The sequence below is a fragment of the Protopterus annectens genome, chromosome 10.part0 (assembly GCF_019279795.1).
Source record: "Protopterus annectens isolate FY-2018-M chromosome 10.part0, PAN1.0, whole genome shotgun sequence".
NCBI classification, from domain to species: Eukaryota; Metazoa; Chordata; order Ceratodontiformes; family Protopteridae; genus Protopterus; species Protopterus annectens.
The window spans coordinates 1,279,360,461-1,279,380,521 of NC_056744.1; positions in this window are offsets into that span (position 1 = coordinate 1,279,360,461).

Sequence of the window (20,061 nt, forward strand, 5' to 3'; positions counted from 1 at the left end):
TCACTGTTACATGCAGGTCACCAAGAGACACACACAGCTCCTCTCCATGGCCCAGCTGACCAAGCACCCCTCCAGACACACACACATGATGCCAACTGTATGGCACAGCCTAGGCCTTTGGCAACCCCATGCTACACCCTGTGCATGTGATGATACCTGTGCCACATCACTGTTATCCATACCATTGATGCAGGGACATGCTAATATTTGTCTGATGCAAAGGGTGAATGTAGTACAGTTAATAGCAGTTTGTAGTGCAGTAGTGTTATGACATGTAAAGTGCTGTCTGCTAGCAAATGTCATGCATACACATCAAAGTGTATGTACCTTTGTGCCATGATGCTTTATTGCTGTTAGTACTGCTAATTGACTGTTGTCTGACATACCTTATTCTGTTTCTGTTCCAGGTGTCTGTGTGTCTAAGTCATGGGGACCTGCTGTCATTACAGAAGCTTATGATGGCATAGTGGCAATGCACAGACTTTTTTCTTGCCAAGGTACAGCTGTATATGTGCATGTTTACCTAGGTGTGTATATGTGGGACAGTGTGTGAGGGACAATGGGGGCAGACAGCATAATCTTGCATGCATACCTCTTGACACAGCATGCTACTCTTAATACATGTCACCTGGGAGTTCCATAAGATCGCAGGTTCATACATCCATAGAAGGTTACTAGAGGACTGGCCCTGGGTCCCTAACATGCTTAGCCATTACTTTAATCCCAACAGAATCATCAATCAGTACCTGTTGCCCCAGTCATTGATGGACACAAGTTGGACCCATGGGACAGATTTTTTTCCCCATCCACTCATCATGGATGCACTTTATGAGAGTCTGCATGGCACTCTGTTTGACATGTATGAGCAGTGCATTCCTGAGACAGGGCAGCCTCTGGGAGACAAACATGTCTCTCCAGCAGTTTTTTTTTTTTTTTTGCTGTCACATATGTGATTCAGGCCTGTCATGCTGGTAATGTGCACAGAGTTAGACTCACATATATGGGGCAGCTATTGAAGGGCTGATCACAAAATTGCCATCTAGGCATGCCACAGTCCACCTGTAGACAGCCTGTCCAATACTAAGTGGGGCAGTACTGATTTGAGACCGTCTGCATGGAAGAGGTGTTGAAAGCCATGGATAACCCTTGTGAGTGTTAACATAGACTTTCCAGTTGCTGCAGATGTCTGTATAGGTACATACCAGACTGGCCATGATAATAATGTATTATTGTACTGACTGAGGACTATACAGAGGTAATGTCCACCTTTTGTCAGGATGTTATCAATCTGTGTACCCAGGTCTGTCACTGCAGTTTGCCTATTTATGGGGTTGCCGTTGATGTGGGAAATAGTGGGTCCATGTCCTCGTCGTATGGTATAATGGCACTGTTGTTTGTATTCAGCTTGAGGCCTGCACCTTGGCTACATTCCATACCAGCTGTATGATTCCATCACAGTGTGTTAAATCAGTTTGTGGGTCAGTGACAGACAGCACACTACTTACAGTTGCCACAGCCTTAGGTGGTACTTACATGTGTGGGTGGTGGCAGTTAGCATTCATGCCTAGATACATGTGGGTCATTGGGGCGGCAGCTACTCACAGGGCCTACACATGTCTACATATTGCACACACATAGGCAACAAAGAGTAGGGTTGCCACCTTATCAAATGTGGAATGTGGGAAATACCTTGTAGTATTGTGACAGTTAGCAGGACATACCATACCATACCCACAGCAAATGCAACTGACAGGACTTCCTTTGGTTTGCCAATATGACAGCTTCTTTGTATCACATTATCTTAGGTTATGCTCTTTCCAAAAACATTAACGTGCTTCTGATGTGAAATAACTGCTTTATGCAACTAGTAGACAACTTTAGGAAATGTCTGTTGGCCTACACTCTGTGGACCTCTGTATTGTTTGAGTTGTTGTCACAAGTCACACCTGGCCAAACATGGACTGCAACCTGCAGGGTGGGACAGGTGGTGACCATACCTCTCACCTCTACAGATTTCTGCAGAATGTTCTGTTGTTTGCCACATAGTTTTATTCCATTTGTCATAACATTGTGGTTTCTGGAAAATTAGTCTGAAATCATTAAAGACTGATGTTAGATAATAATGACAGATATTTTCCAGTCAGACTTCATACCCATCAGAAAATGCATGTGAATGCACAACCTGTTATGCTATCTACTTTCAATATTTGTCACAGCAATATTTAAAGATTGAGCCTAATATTTGGCCTTTGTCCCACTTTTCTTTATGGTTTTATCGAGATGTCTTTCTCTAAGGGATCGAGAGGTATGGTGGTGGCTCTAACACAGTCATGCTGGTGCAAGGGGATATATATACATGCACACACACACACACACACACACACACACACACACACACACACACACACACACACACACACACACACATGCACACACACACACACACACACAAATGAACTGCACTTGTTGAAAGTAGAACCTCTACCTGCCTAGTTTTACATCTGATAGCACTATATACATAGTGCATGCACCACCGCTTATATAGTTTTTGCAGTGTCTGCCACTGCAGTTCAGGTGGATGACATCTGCAGGTGCTGTAAGGATTGCTACTAGGGGGTTAACAGGCCCTTAAAATGGTATAACCATCTCACACACACACTGCTGCAGGGGGACATGTATTCCAACACACATGCACAGAGAGTTGCCAGTTTTGATATTAGAACACCTATCTATCTACTTATGTAAACTATAGCCTGCCATACATATTGCATGCACAACCATGCTATTGTGTTTGAAAATGTCTAATGCTGCATCTAGGATGGATGACATCTGTAGGCTCTAAATGGGTTGGTGATGGCGGAGTTAACAGAGTGTAACAGGCACACAAAATGATATAACCATTGCACACACAGGAAAGACAGCCACACTGCTACAGGAGATATGCATACACAGACACATGCACTCACACAGTTGCCAGCATTGAGATTAAAATCCCTGCCTATCTAGTTGTATGTACTAGAATACTACGTACTTATTACATGCGCCACTGAGCTTATATGCCTGGAGAGTGTCCAATGGTGCATCTAAAGTGGATGACATCAGCAGGCCCTGTAAACTAGTGCACTGGGGTGTTAACATAGTGGAACATGCCTCAAAAAGTATTGGTCTTGCACACACATAGGGAAGAAACACACATGGCTGCAAGGGGAAACACTTACAGACACACATACACACTCACTGAGTTGCTGCTGTTTGGATTAGAACCACCACCTATCTGTCTATACTATAACATTATGTGCTTATTGCATGTGCCACGGGACTTACACATGTGGAGGGCATCTGACACTGCAGTTGGGGTGCATGATATCAGCAGCTGCTGACAGGGAGACCACTGTTGTGGAGGACACTAGTCACAGGGACAAAACATGGGTGGCCATTACACAGACATATGCCTGCTGGGTGTTTGCATTCTGTTGTATGTGTAATACATACAGAAACACACACACACACACACACACACACACACACACACACACACACACACACACACACACACACACATGCAAACCCTACCTACCTACTATTACATAATGAGCCACACCATAGTATTTGCACGTGCCACTGATTAAAATTGTTGTACGTGTGGCTGTGGCAGTACATCTTTCTATGCCTTTCATGGTCTCTCTCTGTCTCTCTCTTTCTGTCTCCCTGTCTCTCTGTCTCTCTCTCTCTCTCTCTCTCTCTCCCCCGTCTCTGCCTCTCTATAAATAATATATTTGTATATGCTACCTATATATCTGTATGCATATCACACTCAACAGATCCAGATAAATCTTATATGTACCACATGCAGATAGATGGGGTAAACATGTCTAATAGGGATGGGGATAGACAGTTAAGGTGTACATCGCTGTCTGTATGCAGAAGGGATATATGTATATCCCAGTTCTATAGTCAGATGTGGGTTCAGATATGGGCTGAAAGTTGCTAAGTGTAGGAGCATGCCCAGTATGACCATCAATAGCAATACTGGGACTACAGGCCAGACCTACCTGTACTCTGGTCCAGGATTTTGTGTGCTACAGCTGATTGACTGATAAACCTGTGTAAACAGTCCTGGCTGTGTGCTATCCTTATTAACTAACCCATATCTAGGGAGGGTACAGAATGTAATAGACTGAGCAGAGTTTTGCATAATATGTGAGGTACATTTTACACAGCACTGTGATGTCCTGATATGTCAGTGGCAGATCAGTATAGATTAATGTGAGGAACCACTGACAGACATTTGTCTGCTGAATCCATACACTGCAGGGGACACATGCTGCTGCACGAAGTGTTCTAGTCTGCACATTCTACGTTTGCCTGGCCAGTGGTTCCTCTTTCCCCTTATATGTGTCCCTTTGTCCTGCTCTAGTCTAGTCACAGGCTTTGTCCACAGTTGCTGCTCTTATGTAGTTGTAGTTATGGTGTGACTGGGGTAGAGGTCGTAACATCACACATAGGGTTACAGGCTGCACACCTCTGACAGTACCTGTTTAGCAGGTTGGCCAGCATTGCGCCCCATACATCTGCTCTGGTCCTCAGATGGTTTGTGTAGCACTGTTATTATAAGGCTACATGTTGGCCATACCTCTCAAACTGTTACAGCCAGACATCTGGCCAGGGCCATATATAACAATCGGACACAGGCCCACACACAGAGACAGGATCTTAATATTGTTCTTCCGAATGTAGATAGTTGGTAGAATGTTTTTTTATTAGCTTGCATTTTCTTATGGGTATGAAGTCTGCATCTCAACTGTCTGTCATTGATGTTTTCACATCAACCTTTATTGGTCTGGCAATAGTTTGTCAGACAAATGCAATGTTATGAGAAACAGAACAGTTATATGAAGCATACGTGTGGACATTCTGGAAAACCTTGTCAATTGTGGGTTATGGATGGTGGCTACTGACTTTTTTGTTAGTACTGACACAGTTACATGGCAGCTGTTATCATCATCATCCTCATCAGCCCCCTTTTCCCCATTTTTTTCTACATGGGGTCGGGGTATCGTGTTAACGGCTACCATCTCTCTCAATTCAGTGCCACACTCCTGCCTTCTTCAACACTCATGACTGACTGTCACAGATCATCTTTCAGACAACCCATCCACCTCTTTCCTGGACATCCTCACTTCCTCTTACGTTTTTCCTGTCTGTCCCAAATCTTCCTCACCAGATTGTCTTCTGCTTTTCTGCATAGGTTCATAGATTCATAGGTTGGTACTAGGCTATCAGCCCTAGGGCCTATACAAGCCTAGCCATAACAATTCCCTGGCTATTTCTTCCCACACTATTTACTTCCCTGGACTCCTGTGTAGCAGGGTGACTGACGTGATCCCCAGGGTGAATTTCCTTTCTCCCATCCAATTGTCAAGGTTCCTTTTGAAGAGGGCCAAAGAGGCCCTCTGCTTGACATGTATGGGCAATCTATTCCAGAGTCTGGAGAGTCTCTGGGTCAGGAACATATCCCTCCAGCATGTTTTGTTTATTGTGATGACAAGGTTTAGATCCCTGGAGCGTGTGGCTTTGAGGGATTGGGATTTTTTAAGTGTAGCATGTCCAACAGCTCTGGGTTTGACATGGCCTTGTATGTTAAGCAGAGATCGTCTCTGAGTAGATGATATGCAACAGAGTATAGCTGGAGTTTTTAAGGTGATCAGCATAGAGCATCTGCTTTAGGCCTGTGATTCTTTTAGTGAGGTATTTCTGCAGCCTTTCCAGTTGTTGCAAATGTCTTGAGAGGTACATACCAAGCAGGGCATTGTATTCTATAATGGGTCTAATGAGGGATGAGTACAGTGGGGCAATGACCTCCTTTTTTCTGGATGAAAAGCCCTTAGTGATGAGGTGTGCCACATAGAAGGATTTCCTGACTGTTGTGGCGATGTGGTTATCGAAGCTGAGACCACTGTCCACCTGTGTCCCTAAGTCTCTTATCACACTTTCAGTGTTTAGTGCACTGCCACCTATATGCTAATTCATGGATACATGTTTTTTCCCAAAGGGGATAACTATACATTTCTTGACATTGAGCTTGAGCCCATGGCTCTGGCACCAAGCGTCTGTTTCTGTAAGACCCTTTTGTAGAGTATCCACATCATTTGGGGATTCAATAATGGCTCCCAGTTTGCAGTCGTCTGTGAACTTTGTTAGCCAGAGTCCCTTAATGTTGGCCTGTACTTCAGAGAAGTAGATGCCAAACAAGAGCGGTCCCAAGACAGAACCCTGAGGTACTTCACTTGTCACTTGTCTGGAGCTGGATTTGGAGTCAGCTACTTTTACAGTGTGGGTTCTATCAATAAGCCAGTTAGCAACCCATTGGGTGACGTAGGGATTAATGCCCAGCTTAGTAATTTTATCTATGATTCCAGAGTGGGGGATGGTGTCAAAGCCTTGGCAAGGTCTAGGTAGGCTGTGTGGACAACCTTACCCTTGTCCATGGCTCTGGAGATTGATCCGAAGAAGTCAATCAGGTTCAGGAGACAAGATCGGCCCTTCACAAACCCAAACTGGGTGAGGTCCAGTGTTTGAAGGTTGCCAATGTCTTTGTTTATAAGTTCCATGATAATACGCTCCATGGCCTTGCAGATAAGGCTTATCAGACTGATGGGACGGTAGTTTCCGGGATCCAAGGTGGATCCCCCCTTGTGGAGTGGGATAACTGTAGCTCTTCACCACTCAGTCGGCATGAAACCTGAGGTGAGGCTATGATTAAACATGACACTTAGGTGAGGTGCCAGTTCATATTGTAGTTCATGTAGTACACAGCCCGGGATGTCATCTAGTCCCATGGATGCTGTATTCATAGCTTTGGAGAGTGCGTTTTTTACCTGTTTGGCCATTATTACCAGAATTTGGCAATCTTCCAGTATTGAGATGGGCCATTTAGGGGGTGAGAGGGTGCGAACTTGGCACTGAATCGATCTGCCAGGATATTGGTAATATCCTTGGGATCAGTATAATTAATGCCATTCTGTTTTAGCTCAGAGCAGATCTGAGCATTGCCATTTAGATTCTTGACATAGTTATACAATGCCTTGTGGTTGTCTTTGGAATCTTTGGCATTTTTATTTTCGTAACTAGCTTTGGAGGATTTTATGAGGGATCTCAGTTTCTTACTGAGGCTGGTATGGGAGTTTTTTGCATCCCGAGATTTTCCTCTTTCCTGCAACTGTTTCTTTCTTTTGTTGTAAAGTTTGTTTATGGCAGGGGACCACCAGATTGTCTTCCTTTTTTTGGATGAGAGCATCATGGTTCTATTTGGGATGGCACGATTCATGCATGAGTAGATGTGCTCGTACAGTGCCTTAGTGTAGGATTCAGCAGTTGAACTTTCATTTCCCATCTGCATGGGTGTCATGAAGTTTGTCACTTCTGACTTGAGTAGCATGAAGTTGGCTTTGGAGAAGTTTTTTATGGAGGTTTCCTTACTGAGGGGTGGGGGTGGGATGTGGATGCTAAGGGTGATTAGCTTATGGTCAGACCTGACCAACGAGGGGGTGACCATAGATGTAGAGCATCGATTTCCCATGTTGGTAATGACCAGGTCTAGGATATTGGAGCCCCTGGTGGGACTATGGATTAGTTGATCCAGGGCATTGGAATTTATGAATTCCAAGAACCGTTGGGCAAAGGTGTTGGTACATAAGTAATTTTCCCAGTTAATAGCAGGGTAGTTAAAATCACCCAGTATTAGTTGTTTGGTTCTATCTTAATATTTTCCAGTATGTTTAGAAAGGTGTAGTGAGAATCTTGGGGTATGGTGGAGGATCTGTAGCAAGCTACAATTTGGATTGCAGTCTTACCTAGTATTAGCTGCACCTGAAGAATTTCAGATGCATTGTGTTGGGCAATTAGCCTGGTGGTGCGAATATCCTTGGTGAATATTGACACTCCTCCACCTTTAGTGTTTCGGTCCTGGTTTGGCGGCCAAAAAGTGTGGTAAGAGTTGTAGCCTGGTATTGCAGGGGTGCTCTCTGGAGCCTTGAACCAGGTCTCAGTTACTGCACAGATATCTATGTTCTCCATTTTTAGGAGTGCCTCGAGAAAGTGCATTTTGAGGTTTAGACTTCTAGCATTGAGTAGCATTACCTTCAGATTTTGCATGCTTGTACCTGTATAAGGACATGTGTCCCTAACCACTGTAATCTGTTCTCTTTGATTTTTTTTGCAATTGGAGCTACTTTGGCTTCTGTTCTTATGTCCTCATTTCTTCATCTGTCCCACAGTGTGCATCCTACCACCCTTCTCAGGTACTTCATTTCCATCACCTCTAGCTTCTTCAACTGTTCTGCCTTTACTGCCCAGGTTTCTGTACCATACAGTAGTACTGGTTGCACCTTTGTCTCATACACCTTACTTTTCAGCTTCTTTGGCATTCTTCTGTCATAGACTACACCTGACACTCTATGCCAGTTGACTGCAGCCCCTGAGTCTAGCTTTGACCTCTTAATTCAAACTTCCCTTCTCCTCAGACACCCCTCCCAGATACTTGAAGCTGTTTACCTATTCCACTATCTTCCCTTCTATCTCTATTCTCAGTTTCTTCTGATTTCCCCAATTTGCTGCCATTACCACCATCTTATCTGTGCTTAGTTTCATACCATGTGCTTTCAGTTTTGCATTCCATTCTCCTATCCTTTACTGATGTTCTAGCTCAGAGTCTGCCTGTAATATACATTGTCTGCATACAGCAACTTTGTTGATCTGTCTCCTCCAACCTGTTTGATAATGTAGTCCATCACCAGTATGAACAGAAGTGGGTTCAAAGCTGAACCCTTGTGTACGCCCACTCCCACTGGGAATCCCCTCTATGAGGCTGTTCATACACTGTTCATACTTGCATCATTGGGTCTTTGTACATAGCCTGCACTAATTCTACCACTGTTTCTGGAACTTCAGACCACCACAGTACTGCCCAGATCAGCTTTCTTGGGACCTTGCCATATGCTTTCTCCAGGTCTAGGAATGCCAAGTTGGAGTCTCTCCTTATCTCCAGCTTCTTCTCAAGTACCTGTCTCATTGCAAAACATCAGGTCAGTTGTGCTGCATCCTGATCTGAATCCGAACTGCTCATCTCCAGTCTTACATTTTACTGCACTGTGTATCCGTTTATCAATCAACGGGGTCATTCAAAGGGGATCCAGTGTCTGCTGCCTGGGATGACATGCTTGACAAGCCACGCTGCTTCGCAAGGGATGGCTTGCACCTGTCACCCCTGGGATTCCGGATATTGGCTAAGGCTCTTGCCACCCCCATAGTGCCTTTTTTCAGCAAGGCTCAAATTCTAAACCTACCACCCTAGAAAACAAAAATGGGAAGAAACTGAGGGTAATGCTGCTCAATGCCAGAAGTCTAAATCTCAAAATGCACGCACTCGAGGCCCTTCTCAGTATGGAGAACATCGATGTCTGTGCTGTAACTGAAACCTGGTTCAAGGCTCCTGAGAGCACCCCAGCACTATTAGGTTTTACCTCATATCATGCGTTCCGGCCCCAAAACCCGGACCACACCACAAAAGGAGGGGGTGTATCCATATTCATAAAGGATACCCACACCTCCAGGTCGGTGGCAACGCATCTGAAGCTCGGAAACCATCCAGGTGCAACTAACCATAGGCAAAACTGTTCTACAAATTGTAGCATGCTACAGGCCACCCTCTCAAACTCAGGAACCCCACACAGCCTTCCTGAAGACAGTGGAGGGTATAAATGTATCTCCAAACACCATCATATTGGGTGACTTCAACTACCAGATATAGACTGGGAACATTACTCAAGCCCTAACTTTCTAGCCCAACGGTTCCTGGAGTTCATAAATTCAAATGCCATGGAACAGCTAGTCACTGTTCCCACGAGAGGAGAAAATATACTAGATCTCATTATCACAAACATGGGGACAAAATGCTCCACACCAGAAGTATATCCCTCATTGGTGAGATCTGATCATAAACTAATCTCTATGGAAATCCACATCCGCCCCACCCCAAACAAAAGACCACAGTGAAGAACTTCTCTAAAGCAAACTTCACACTACTCAAGACTGGTGTGGTATCCTTCAAGGCCCCTGAGCCAGTGGAAACCACAACCCAAGCTGCGCAAGCCCTTACAAATGCCTTCTATGAACACCTCCAGGACTGCATGGATCAGGCAATCCCAAATAAAACCAAGACTCTTTCCACAAAGGGCAAACGTGCAGTCTGGTGGACCCCAGCCATTAACAAACTTTACAATAAGAGGAGAAAGCTATTACATGGTAGAACAAAATCCATAAAAGGGAAGTCACCCTGATCATTATTAGTAAAAAAATACGAGCACTCATAAAATCAACTAAGGCCAATTTTGAGAGAAAAATTGCCATGGATTCAAAGGACAATCATAAGGCCTTTTTCAGCTATGTTAGGAACCTGGGTGGAAACTCCCAGATATGCTCAGAATTAGTCCAAAATGATACAAAAATCACTGAACCCACAGACATTGCCAACATACTGGCAGACAGGTTCAGTGCAAACTTCACCCCCTCTCCCCTAAAGGAGAGATAACTATCCCAGTGGAGTGTAGCCTCCCAGACATCTCAAATGCGCAGGTGAAAGCTGCTCTCTCTAAAGCTAAAAACACAGCATCAATGGGACCGGATGGTGTCCCTGGCTGTGTGCTACACGAGCTAAATGAGGAATTAAACCCGCACATAAGGCAGCTGTTTAATCTCAGCCTTACCACAGGATACGTGCCCAAGGAGTGGCGTACGGCAACTGTGGTCCCACTCCACAAAGGCGGTGCCTCTACGAACCCTGGTAATTACCGCCCCATAAGCTTAACAAGTCTAGTCTGCAAAGCTATGGAGAGGATCATAATGGAGCTCATAAACAAAGATATAGGGGACTTGCAGACATTGGACCCGACCCAGTTTAGCTTCGTCAAGGGCAGATCATGCCTTTTGAACTTGGTCGACTTCTTCGAAAGAGTCACCAAGGCCATTGATGAGGGAAAGGCAGTCCATACAGCCTCCCTTGACCTTGCAAAGGCTTTCGACACAATACCCCACTCGGGTATTGTAGAAAAACTTACCAGCTTAAATGTAAACCCATATGTCACAAGATGGGTTGCAAACTGGCTTAAGGACAGAACCCACAGGGTTAGAGTTGCTGGCGCTATGTCAGACTCCAAGCTGGTCACAAGTGGTGTCCCACAGGGCTCGGTCCTTGGCCCCCTATTGTTCGGCATCTACTTCTCAGAAGTACAGGCCAACATGGGAGGACTTTGGCTGACAAAGTTTGCAGAGGACTGCAAACTGGGTGCCATAGTGGAAAGTGCATCGGACACGGATATCCTTCAGAAGGGACTCACGGAAACAGATAGCTGGTGCCAGAGCCATGGCCTGAAGTTAAATGCCAAAAAATATATAGTCATACCCTTCGGGAAAAACAAGGTAACCCCAAGCTACCACATAGGTGGCAATCCACTAAGCACAGAAAAGGTTATCAGGGACCTGGGGACCCAGGTTGACAGTGGCCTTTCTTTTGACACTCACGTTGCTAAAGTGGTTAGAAAGACCTTCTACATTGCCCACCTGATCATGAAGGGATTCACATCCAGATCTAGTGAGGTCATTGTTCCCCTGTACTCTTCACTTATCAGACCAATGATCGAGTACAATGCCCCATTCGGGATGTATCTCACCCGACATCTGCAGCAATTGCAGAGACCCCAAAAGTTCCTCACCAAAAGGATAAAGGGACTCCAAAATCTGTCATATGCTGTCAGATTGAAGAAACTCCAGCTCTATTCAGTCGCATACCGTCTGCTCAGAGGTGACATGTGCCTGACATACAAGGCCATGTCCAACCTGGAATTAATGGACATGCTCCACCTCAAAAAATCCAAATCCACCAAAACCACTAGAGCAAGTGACTTAAACCTTAGCATGGATATAAATAGGACGTGCTGGAGGGATAGATTTATCACTCAGAGACTCCCTATGCTGTGGAATAAAATCCTGGTCCATGTGAGGCAGAGCACCTCGCTGGCTCTGTTCAAGAGAAATCTTGACCTGTGGATGGGAGATCGTAGGTTTACCCCGGGAATAATCTCTGTGTCACTGCTGGACAGAGGCACAACAAACTAATGGGCACAGTATTTTTTCATATAAGGGGTGGCGTAAGCCACAAAACTTTGGGCTAGGCTTATAAATGCCTTAGGGCAGATAGCCTAGTATAAACCTATGAACCTATGAACCTCTCTAGAACTTTCATGTAGGAGTTTGTTGCCTCTGTACTGCCCACAGTTGTGGATGTCCCCTTTGTTCTTGTACATATTGGCACAAGTATGCTTATTCTCCATCTCCAAAATGCTGTTAGTACCCTAAGGAGCCATTTCTCCCCTATCTCACCCAGCATCTTTATCACATCTGCTGTGACCTCATCTGAGCCTGCTGCTTTCCTGGACTTCATTTTGCTTAGTGCTGTTCTTACTTCTTCTAGGGTGGGCTCCTCTTCTCTCATTGTACGCTACTTCTGGGACAGTACAGCTTTTAAGGGGTTTTCTTCATTCAGAAGCTGCTGGAAATACTCCTTCCATCTGCCTTTGACGTCCTGTGTACTGGTGATCAGGTTGTTGCTGGCATCCCTTATGAAAGGTGTCTATCTTCTTTGTCTCTCTGCCTTGAAACCTGATATAGTTTCTTTGTGCCACTTACTGAGTCACTTTCCAGAAGTTAGTAGAGTGCCTCTGATGTTTTATTCTTTCCTATTGCAACTTCTTTCTTAGTTTCTTTGTTAGCTAACCAGTAGTCCTTCCCAGCCTGGTCAGTCTTTTCTATCTCCCACTTCTTCCTGCACTCCTGAAAAATTCCTGGACTTCTGCATTCCACCACCAGCTTTCCTTATGTACCTTATTTCCATATTTGACTCAGCTACATATCTTTTCTGGAGTCCTAACACATGCTGTTTTTAGGGGGTTCCTATCATATAGTCGAACTTTTACAAGTTCGAACCTCATATGGTCAAGACCATAAGTTCGAATTTGTAAAAGTTTGTGCATTTCAATGGAAATCTCCATAAGTGAAGGTTTCCATTTTGTTCAATGGGGTGTGATCTCGGAGTTGGTATATTTAAGTAGCATGGGTGTGGGGGGTGCCCATGTGGAGGGTGCAAGGGGGCTTGCTCCTACTTAAACAGTTTATTTTGTTTTCTGTTGTTTTTTTTTTTATCCATAGTCGAAGTTTTGTAACTTCCAACATAATGGTTCAAACATTACATGTTCAAAGTTATAAGACTTCAACTATGTGATATAGACCCATTTTTAGATGCTGCCATTCTTGTTAATCACCACCTATTTCCTCCTCTTCTTGGGGTGCTAGAGTACTGAGTAATTCCTTGAACTGTTGTACTTTTTTTGCCAGTCAGCTTTCAGGTCTTCAGCCTGGTCTCTGTTGTCCTTTGACCCTCCTCTGACCCCTGCTTGCAGCTGCTTGTGGCAACCATTATGCTGTGGGTTGACTGTTTCACTGAGGATGACTTTGCAATCATGGATTCTACCCCAGTGCCTTTTCTTTACTAGGAGCAACTCTATCTGAGCTTCTCCTTCTTTATTCCTGTTGCCCCTCCCATGTGGACACAGGCAGTCCTCATAACCTGTTCTGTCTGTCCCGATATGCACATTCAAGTCACCCATCATCATCACCCATTATCAACACCAAATTAATGTTGTCTTGCATTATCTAGTATGTCCTGTAACTGCTGTCTGAATGCACCTCTTCTCCTCACTATCACAATCCTGCTGTGGGCATAGGCTGAGATTTTGAATACTGCTCTATCATTACACTGGAGTCTGATTGCCATGAGTCTGTCATTAATTCTGATGATATCCCTCACTGCCTTCTGAAGCCTCTCTCTCACCACAATTGCTACACCAGTTCTAACTCTTCCCCACCTGAGTAGTAGAGCCTGGATCCCAAGCTTTGCTGCATTGCCTTTCCATCTTGTGACTTGGATACATAGGATGTCCAGCCTCCTCCATATCATCCACTTTCAAGTTGTGTCCTGTCAGTGAATCTACATTAAGAGTAGCAATTCGTAGCTCATGTTTGGCAGGTTGGTTGGTTTTTACGTCCAGCTTTCGCTCAACAGAGCTATCCCAGGTAACCTAGGCTGGGCAACTTAGACACCGGCCGGCCAGTAGCTTATTGATCGAGGGCTGCTGGGCTTTATGGTGGGCACACTGGCAAATAGGGGCACATATACCCCTTCCATTATTAGCATGGATTTCTGGTGTAGGGTCAGAGAAGGCCAGGTCCTCAACCCACTTATCACTGGTAACTACCCATGCCCATTTTGGTGACATTAGTCAACATGACCAAATGACCTAGGCCCATATTTTACACCACCGAGTAGCTAGCTCTGCCATGGAGTGAGTCTGTGATCTGTGTTCTCCTATCTTGAGGATACTGCGCACCACAGTAGATGCCCAAAGTGGTTAGTCTGTACAACTGTTCCCCCCTTTAGGGCACCATGTAGAATCTGTGCTCCTGGCCACAGCTCCATTCATTGGTGAGTTTGAGATGGAAACACTCAGCATGTTTTTTGGACATGGGAGAAACTGCACGGAGACACAGGGAGAATGTGCAAACTCCAAATAGGCATTGGTCGGAGATCAGGATTGAATCTTATACCTTGTGCAAGGGAAGCAGAGACCTTAACCATTATGTCAATTGGTCTCCTAGGCAGTCTTTATATCCTGGCACTAGACTGACTTGTCGCAACCTGCTGTTCTACTAGGCACCGTCTAGGTTACTCAGAGCTATGTCCTGTCCATATCTGTGGCCCCCTGTCCCTCCATTGTCCGGCTTTCCTGCAGTAACAGATATTGAATTCTGAACAGTCTGTAGCACTCCTACCATAGGTGTAGCTGACATGCAAAATAGTAGACATGGCCAGTCTCAAACCATGGATGCTGACAATCATACTAATGTACTTAGCCCACTAAAATGCAACAGCCACCAGTAAGTGCTGTCTACTTCCAGACACTATTAACCACACACATACATAGTACATTGACCCCTGCATATTGTGGAAATGGAACATGTTAGTAAGTTGATTGGGACAGCCCTGGGAATGTGTGGTCTGCTGCTATTACCCTACAAACATAAATGTTACTGCAGTTCTATGGGAACATGGGTGTGTCGGGGGTAGGGGACTATACCTCTCAACTGTACAGACTTTTGCAGAATGTCCAGATGTTTGCCTCATATTTTGGGTCCATTTTTCATAAAATTGTGGTTGTCTGGAAAATTACTGGCAAATCATTAACGACTGAAGTTAGAAACTAATGACATATATTTGTATTTCAGACTTCTTACCCTTCAGAGAATTCATGCTACTGCAAAACCTGTTATTCTATTAACTTTCTAAGTTTGTAAGAGCAGTATTTAAAATTGTCCCTGTTTTTGGGCCTTTGATCCACATCTCTTTATGGCTTTGACTTTATTTACAATGGACCCCTACATCCAATACAGTCATGCTACTACCTAATATAATAACAATATTAACCTGCGTAGTTCTAGCTCACATCACATCCTACCAAGGCTCCACAGTCACATGCCCCTACAACTTCCACTGTACTCTCTCAACACCCTCCCTCAAACATTTACACTATAACTACACAACCCCTGCCACCAAAACCATCCTCCCAATACACACACTCCATTACCAAACACCTAACACACTCAAAAATAAAATATCCCTAAGATACCATAAGTATTTTACTATGTATATAAAACATATCCTAAATACCCTCTATAAACTAGCCCTTGCTGGAGACATCCATCCAAACCCTGGTCCTTCCAAATCCAACCCAACCACAAACCCTAGTCCAAGCATCCCCCCCACAACTCAACTCCTAGCCAACAAGAAAATAACAGACCTACTTATAATGTGCCTAAACATCAGAAGCATATGCAATAAAATCCAAGAACTACACGCCAGCATAAGCATATATTAACCAGATATTCTCTTCCTAACTGAAACCTGGCTCAAACCTCACATCAAAAGTGAGGAAATACTTCCACCTGAATACAACATCACATAGACAGATTGTCCAAAAAAGGAGATGGTGTAGCATTGATATTTAAACACCATCTCAATATTCAACTCCTGAACTCATCTGCCCCTCACCACTACAATGAAGAAATCCTTTATGCCAATCTCAAACTAAACCCAAACAAAACAATCAATATCATAGGATGCTATTTCCCACCAGGGCAAAATATCACACCCCTAAAAAATCTCCTGAGCTGGGCTACTCTATCTCTACCCCAGGAAACCATCATTCTCAGTGACTTCAGCATCAGCTGGCTATCCTGTAATAACAGTCTCCCAACCATTCACTTTAATCTCCATGGGTTCACTCAACTAATTCAATCCCCTACGCAAATCAACAAAAACCCTAACAATCATACCTTACTTGACTGAATCCTAGTCAACAAAGCCCCTCACTCTTACCTAGAAGGCTGCTTACATGACAGTCTTAGTGACCACTCCCCCACTTTCCTAATTTGGCACCACACAAACAGTCTGAAGCCCATTATCCACAGGCAAATACGGAAAAAGTCCAACTTCAACCCAAACTCCTTCATCTCCTCCCTGCAAAAAATTAACTGGTCACCACTAAAATACCTCAACCTAGATGATGCTGTCCACTTCTTCAACAGTACCTTTCTCTCCATCCTAAACACCCATGCTCCTGTAAGAAATGCCAAAGTTAGATCCAGGCATGCCCCATGGTTACAAAAGACCACCAGAACCCTAATGAAATACAGAGATAAGGCCTGGGAGCACTGGCGACTAACAAAAAATAACTCAGATAGGCAATCATTCCTTGAACTGCGCAATAAAGCCAAAAAGCATATACAATTGGACAAATCTCTCTACTATAAATCCACCCTAAACTCTATCAACCACAACCCTAAGCAATTCTGGTCCACTATTAACAATATCCTCCACCAAGGGAAGGTTGATACCCCCCAGCTGTCCATTCCCCCCTCCTCCAGCAGTGTTGCTGCATCCTTCAACAAACACTTCACTGAAACTATAACATCTGTATACAAACAACACTTCCCTACAACAGCTCCCCCAACTCCTAACCCTAAACCCCCGCTCCTCTTTTCTTCTTCACCTCAGTACCTACCTCCAACATAAAAAGGCTATTGTCAAAACTTAAACCCACCAAACTCGCAGCTGACAACCTCCCCTCTGAATATTTGAAAATTTAATCTGATACACTAGCCTACCCAATTTCAATTGTATTCAACCATTCCATAACAGAAGGCTATGTTCCCTCGATATGGAAAATATCCCACATCATTCCCCTCCGCAAAGGCACCCCCTCCACTGACCTCTCCAATTACTGCTCCATTGCTATCCTCTCCCCTCTCTCTAAGATACTTGAAAAATGCATCAACACCCAGGTCTCCAACTACCTCCTAACTAATAATCTCCTCTCCAAAACCCAACATGGTTTCAGGCCATATCACAACACTACCTCTGCTCTGTTCTCCTTCACCAACACTATACTTCATCACAAAAACAATGGCCTCTTCCCTACTGCTGTATTTCTAGTTCTCTCAAAGGCCTTTGACATGGTATCTCATGAGCTACTACTCTCTACTCTCCCCAACCTCTCCTTCTCACAATCAGCCTGCATCTGGTTCCACAGCTATCTACACGGACACCAGCAATGAGTAATCTGGGACAATAACACATCACCTCACCTCTCAGTTACTCTCGGAGTTCCCCAAGTGTCTATTCTTGGCCCTCTGCTATTCACATTTTTCACTAACAACCTACATACTGCCGCCACACAAGCATCTCTTATACAGTACGCAGATGACTCTACTCTCATCTGCTCTGCCACCACTCTACCAGAACTACAACAAATCACACAAGAATCATTCTCTTCTGTAGAAAGCTGGCTATCCAATGCTCAGCTCCTGCTCAACCCAAGTAAGACAAAACGTCTCCTGTTCCAACCTTCCAAAGCCACCCAAAACAACCCCCACTCCAACATTCTTGCCAAAGACAATACCATCATCTCTCCATCAGAACACACAAAATTACTCGGTGTGGAAATAGACAACAAACTTAAATTTGGCACCCGCATATCTCTCACAATAAAAAAGGTTCCTAACCAAGGCAGCTAGAGTCTCCATAGCCAATTCCCAGCTAATCTCCACCCTACTCTATGCATCCCTGATACTTACCAACCTTAGACAGACAGACCTACACAAGCTGGATGCCTGTTACAACAAAATTGCTAAATTTGTCACTGGAACCTCCTACCGCAGCAATCATCGTATCTCCCTTAAAGAACTAAACTGGCTAGAACTCCTAAAACACCTTCACTTTAGTCAACTTACCCTCGCTCATAAACTTATTAACCACCCCCTTTACATGCCTTCCCTTCAAACACTTCTCCAACTCTATCACCCCACTACGCCCATAAGATCAAGCAACAAAAATCAACTCACTGTTATCAAACCCAAAAACTCAGCAGGAGAAGCCATATTTTCATGTATCATATCTAAACTTTGGAACAATCTTTTACCCTCTATAACTACTCTACCTTCCAGCAGCCTTTTCAAGATTGCCCTCAAATACCACTTAAATTTGCACTGGCTTTGTCCTTGTTCTAATCCAGACTAACACCCACACCCTTACCCCCCCACCTAGACTCTTAACCCAACTATACTACTGCCACTACTAACCACAGTCAGAATTAGATAGTTGTCTTTACATACTTTAACATCTTGTCTGACAACGTTGTTACTAATATTATAAATGACAAGACACTATCTTAACTTGCAACATTTACTGTATATACTGTTGATAATAAATATCTTGTTATTGTATTAAAGCCAACAACCTGTAATGTTGTTTACTATTGCTGCAACTTTGTATCTCTATCATGTATATGATGTGGAGCTTTTCTCCCTGGGCATCCACTGAAAAAGGACCTGCGTCCAGTCGGAATTTCCCGGTAAACAAATGTAAATAAAATAAATAAATAAATAAATACATTTGTACAGATTTCTTGCTGTAAGAGGTTTAGAGATACATATGAGACTCCAACATTGACACCCATGCATCTGTCCTATGACTCTGCTGTTTGTAAGTCCCTCACATAGTGCAATGGGTTTTGCTGGCTTGGGGTCTACTGCATATTCTGGGGCAGCCAGTATTTGGCAGAGTTCCTGTTGTCCCACATAGCTGTCAGTTGTCTGCTGCTATCCTGGTAGCCCAATCCATTCCCCTTGCGTACATGCAGCAGTATCATAGATATGCTACCATAGTCTACTACCCCATTCATTTGTTGTTAAGAAGAGAGACTTACCTTGTGCCTGCACCAGTTGAGAGGACAGTGCTTCAAGGCTGACTCTGTTACATGCACGCAGTACACAGCCTATATATGGTAAGGTACAGGTAGTGTGATGTGGCTAGCATCCTTTTTACTGTTTATATGAGTTGGAGTGAGGTTTCAGTCCCTAGATTGTCAGTGCATGTGAAATACGTTGCCTCTTTGCCAAGGCCAGGGCATACTGGGCATGTCTACATTTGCCTATAGGGACAGCCTCAGGGGGTTCCTCCTCTGAGTCCCCCCTGTGCCTGTGGGGATCTTGGCAATGGTGGGGTCTGTGCCTCCCTTCCCTCTGATATTCCTGCCACAGCTGTTTCCGCAAGTTCATATTGTGTAGCATGGCACATACTATAAACATGCATGCACATGTGGCTGGAGAGTACTGCAGAGCTCTGTCAAATATGTCAAGGTAGGGGAACCATGACTTCAGCAGCCCAAACACATGCTCTATGATGTTTCTAGTTTGTGCAGGTGCCTCATTATTGCGTTCGTCAGTTTGTGTGTGTGCATTTCTGATGGATCTCATCATCCACGGTTCCAGTGCATAGCCAGTATCCCCCAGTAGATGGCCATATGGATGTCCCCCCTGGCAAATGTCTGGTAAAGC